The sequence below is a fragment of the Lycium ferocissimum genome, chromosome 6, assembly GCF_029784015.1.
Source record: "Lycium ferocissimum isolate CSIRO_LF1 chromosome 6, AGI_CSIRO_Lferr_CH_V1, whole genome shotgun sequence".
In the NCBI taxonomy this organism is placed as follows: Eukaryota; Viridiplantae; Streptophyta; class Magnoliopsida; order Solanales; family Solanaceae; genus Lycium; species Lycium ferocissimum.
In genome coordinates this window covers 34,097,653-34,103,432 of record NC_081347.1, presented here as the reverse complement: position 1 = coordinate 34,103,432, position 5,780 = coordinate 34,097,653, and positions in this window count along the sequence as shown.

The window sequence follows — 5,780 nt, the reverse complement described above, 5'->3', positions numbered from 1 at the left end:
TAGTGTTTTCATCTGACTAATTTTTTCAAGTTCCGCTACTTTTTGACCGCTCAATATGCTTGTGATGTTAATGCCTGTAAATGGGAAAATGAGAAGTATTGATGTCATTAGTTGATCTTTGATCAAGCAGTTTTTCATGCATAACATTGAAGAACTGAACTGAGCAGGATATTAGAAATTGTACTGTTAAAAGATAAAGATGCTAGAGTAATGCAATCATCTGTTCTTTCATTTTTGTAATAGATGCTATAATAACGTGTGGGGTGAACCATCGAGTTGTGTGGAATTTCACCTGTATGAGCTTCACGTTGCTGTTTTGAGCTTAGAGAAATGAGATAAGTTAGAGGTAAGATGATGTTTAGAGTCAGAATAATCAAGTTTTGATGAATCCTCAAAGCAAGTAATATCTTAACCTTAACTAAGTAGTTATTAGTTTAGGATTGAGAGAGTTGTGTTGCACTTACTCGAGGCTTGTAAGAGCAGCGCCCAAGGCCAAGACTCAATTGAGAAGATGGACCCCAAGTCTTAAAATTTAGATATGTGGAAATGGAATAGGATTAGTGCCATTTAACTCAAATCTAGTTATCTGATCTCCCAAACCAGCTCTTATGTTCTAAGTAAACATTTTGGTTCAATGTGATAAATAATAATAATAATAATAATGATAATATACGGGCAACTAACACAAATGACTCATTTTGGTTTTTTTTTGGGCATAGCAAAGACTTTTGCTAATTATATTTCGTAGCTACAGTAACGTGTATTCAAATTTGATTGTATTTCAATTTGGTCACGTATTCAATTCGGCTGCATTCATTCGTAACTCCTTTTACATTGTCTTTAACTTATTATATTTAAATTCGGTTGTATTCAAACAACATAAATGCAAAAAAATATAGGGATATTCGGCTGTATTCAAAATTCACTGTATTCATTTGTCTACAAAAAAATCTCCTTTGAAATACAAGCGAAAAATACATAAAGAAACACACTATTTTACCACTAAAAAAAAAATAACAAATACACTCAGATTTGAGATACAAGAAAAAAATACACTCAGATTTGAGATACAAGAAATAAAATACACTAAGATCTTAAATACATTGCCGGAGATTTTTCCATCGCTGGCAACGACGCTGTCGTCCGGTAAGGGTCCAACCAGAAATCATTTCTTTCTATGTATTCAACACAATAACAAAAACATCTCAAGCAACAACAATGATAAATACTCAGATCTGAGAAATATATTCATATCTGAGAAATACACTCAAATCCGGCAACGGCGCCGTCGTTCGGTAAGGATCCAACCAGAAATCATTTCTTTCTATGTATTCAAAACAAAAACAAATACATCTCAAGCAACAACAATGATAAATACTCAGATCTGAGAAATACATTAAGATCTAAGAAATATACTCCGCCGTCAACGACCGTCAGCCATTTCTTTCCCACCGCCGTCAGCGACGAAGTCCGGGAGGGAAAGCCATTGAGTTTGTTTATGGGAATCGATCATCAAACACAAGAAATCATTGAGATTTCTATTTGCAATCTGACAATAATTACGGTGAGGTGAGAGTTGGTTAATTAAAATTTGAGAACTTGGAGAACAAGGCAATGATGCTGGACCTGAGGTAATTAAATGGACGAAAATGAAGATGGTGGAGGAGGAAGAATTGTAAATACATTCAGATTTGATGTGAAATGTAATTTGCTATTCAAAGTTAGCTATGTATTGTAATTATTTTAAACTACAACTACTAATGATAAATACCTAGTAAATGTTAGTTACACCATGTAAGAATCGCATAATGTACTCCCCCCGGTTCAAAATAAGTGTCCACTTAGCAGTTAGCACACCCCTTAAGAAAATACTAACTTTTACAAAAAAAATATGTAGATATTTTGACAAAACTACCGGTAATTGAATATAACCTAGTTAATATAGTTTCTCGTTTACATGAAATTCACTTATCTAAATAGGGTAAATTTGAAAGAAATTAATTAATTTTTTCTTGATTATTTAAGTGGACACTTATTGTGAATCAAAATAAAAAGTTAAGTGGTCACTTATTATGAACCGGAGGGAGTATAGCTTATCTAAGCTTTCTAATCAACCCTCAATTTTTATAAATACAATTTGGTTTAAATTTAATTATTGATAGTTTGCCCAAAATAGAAAATCCTAGCTACCCTCTGCTTCTTCTTCTTTATGACTGCCGCCATTAATTCCCTCCCTCCACCTCGTTGGAGATCATAAAAAAGGGCAGCTAAAATACAAATTATATAAATTGAAAGTTATATTTTGTAATACAATGTCTTATTTGCAACTTGTATTTTAAGGTCAAAATTTCATTATATAATAAAATTTGCACTAAACAATAAAATTACATAACTTTATAAAAATTTCCAATGCTTGTTTTGATTTCGTGAAGCTCTTTCGTTGAAATTGGAATATTTTGGTCGAATTTCTTGCATTCATCGTCGCTGCTTCTGTTGATAGGATCTCTTTATAATTTGCATCGTCTTTATCATTAATCTTTAGGTGGCCAAAACTTCTTTTCTTTGCTTTAATACTATCTCTGAATAAGATTGCAATCTCCAAGCTACTTTGATTGCAATCTCCAAGTTACTTTCTTCACTCTGCTTTGATGCAATCTCTAAAAAAGATTGCAATATCTAAGCTATCTCCGACCAATGAGTGTTTGTTCATTTAATTTAAAACTCAAGCACTTAAAAGCGCTTTGAGAAGCTACAGATGATGCTTGAATAGTCTAGCACATTCCAGGTCATCCTACTTAGAATCGAAAATTGTCTTTAATGCTCCTTCCAAAAGATTTCACAAAATTTTTTAAGTCTATTCTCATCATAAATATTGTCACTGACAACTGTACTACATAAATATCAAATTAGGGTTATTCAAAATTGAACTGTAATCGATAACTTATCCGCTAAATATGCTTATTGAATGCATGATTTGTGAAAAACCTAAGGAATGGCCTAAATGGTTACCACTTGCTGAATGGTGGTACAACACCACCCATCACTCATCTATCAACATGACCCCTTGTGAGGCTGTTTATGTTGAGAAACCTCCCCTATTAATGCCCTAACTTCCATTTGACTCTCAGCTAGATGTTGTGGATAGGAGTCTCCAAGATAGAGAGGCAACACTTAGAGCTCTGAAGTTTCATTTGATGAGAGCTCAAAACAGAATGAAGACTCAAGATGACAAGGGCAGAACTGATAGAACTTATGATATAGGGGATTGGGTTTACGATAAGCTCCAACCTTATAGACAAATGTCACTGAAGTCTCATGCTTGTCAATAACTCTCAGCCAAGTTCTTTGGTCCATTTCAGATCATTGCTAAGGTTGGTGCTGGGGCCTATACTTTGGTTGTTCCTACTGATGCTAAGATTCACCCACTTTCCACATATCTCAGCTTAAGAAGAAAATTGGTTCTCAACAGCTTCAGTCACTCTACCAGTGATCCATTCCACTGCTGGCCCAATTCTTTTTCAGCTTGAGGAAATTCTTGAGAGGAGGATGATTCAAAAACATGGTAAAGTTCTTTCCCAGTTACTGATTAAATGGCTTAATGCTACTCCTGAAGACACCCCTTGGGAGGATTTCAGCTCTTTCACTCACCAGTCCCTACAATTCCCAGTTTGATCCTTGAGGACAAGGATCATCTCAAGGGGGAAGTGTTGATATGATCCAGATTCATTTAGCTGATTAGTTGCAGATTAATTGTCAAGACCCAACTCGTGAGTCGAACCGGCACCCACACTAATCCCCCTGGTGGGCGAACCCTTCCCTTATTCAACACTCATTTTAAGCATATCAATAAGGAACAAAAGCATAGAAGGAGTCTCAATATATATAAATACTACTAATGCGGAATGATACTACAAATGCCCCAAAATCTGGTCTAAGTACAGTATAAGAGCCATTGAATATATGTAAGTCTGGAAATGTCAAATAACAAAGTTTGCATACTGTCTTAGAACAATAGATAGATATCATAAAGAGGAGTATTTCGAGCCGCTGATCAGGAACATGGCTCATCCTAAAAAATCGTACTAAAAGCCTTGGGAAGATCACTCACGAGGTGCTGAAGTTGAACCTGTAGCAAAATGTGCACTCAGAAAAGAGTACAACAAAGTAGCATCAGTACAAATACTATGCACTGGTAGGTATTTGTCACGACCCAGCCAGAGGGCCATGACGGGTACCCGGAGCTAGCCTATGGAGCACCACACATCGTACTTCTTCCCATCTATCTCGGTGGACCACTTTTCTAATTATCAAATAACTGAACATGAATAAAAGCCATTCTAAAAAATAAAACTCGTTACGAAGCATCCTTCGATTCCACTTCAAACATATATATAAACAAACCTGCAAGGCTACAAAGTGATACACAGAATATACACTAATAAGGTCATGGAATATCTACTATCCACATATGTCTACAAGCCTCTAATTGGAGTACTGAAGATCATAAGGATGGGACAGGACCCCGCCATGCCCCAAATATGAACACAAAAGAATATACCAATAAACTACAACTCCAGAGTAATGGAGTGCTCCTGTGTATCTGCTGACAAAGCTCCTAGGGATCTGGATTGTCTCCCTATCTACCTGCGGGCATGAACGTAGCATCCACAAAAGAAAGGACGTCAGTACGAACATTGTACTGAGTATGTAAGGCATAAATAATAACATCATAAAGAAATAAAAAAATGTGAGATAAAAAGATAACCTGTAACTGATTGCCTCTCAAGGCGGATATCATGCATGCTAACTTTTGCTTTTAAAACATCATAACATATATATAAACTGCTTATCATCATTAGCCCGCGTCCGGGGTAACCATCTCATGCTGCCCAATAGTGGTGTCTGCCCGGCCAACTAGGCACGGTGTTATCCATAAGCCGCCCACTTACGCCCAGCGTAGTGGTGTCTGCCCGGCCAACTAGGCCCGGTGTAATCATACATAAAAATAAGCATGCATGAGAGCCCAATTAAAAGCTACCACTCTATCGGAGTGACGTAAGGTCGGTGACCTCCGATTTATATTATGGAATATCATCATCGCTATATCTCACTCCGAAAGAACAATTCATAAGGAGGGACAATTCATAAGGTGAGATCAATAACAATGGATAAAATCAAGGGATTCATGAAATAACTCAATAATCCCATAATGGCATCACAATCATAAGCTTTGGGACTTCTAGAAATAAAATCATTATCATCATGATCATCATAGAAAACATCTCTTCTTTAACATCATATGAAGCTTTAAAAATCATAAATTTCTAACTTTTGGAAGTAAGAAGGTTATGGAAAATATGGATAGAATTACAACATAGGAATCATGCCTTGAAAGAAGGGGGACTAGCCTTAACATACCTTTATGTCTCCTTAATGACTAAGCGTTCTCCTCTCAAGCTCGCGACTCTACATTCAAGAGAATTTGTACTAAGGTTAGGTCATTAAAAACATGATTAAGCTTAAACTAAAGTAACTAGGAGCTAACGGAATTTGGGCAGCATTTCCTTTGTTTCATCAACTTTATCCATATAATAAACAACTCCCAAACATCCATAATATCATTAAAGCCATATTTGAGCTTCATCTTCTACTTTCTTCCCTCATCCAAGTTATTCAACAACCAAATACTCTTAATAACATGAAATAGATGTAAAACTAACCTTTTATTGCACAAGGATGAACTTTGGATTAATGAATCTCACTTGAATGAAAATCCAACT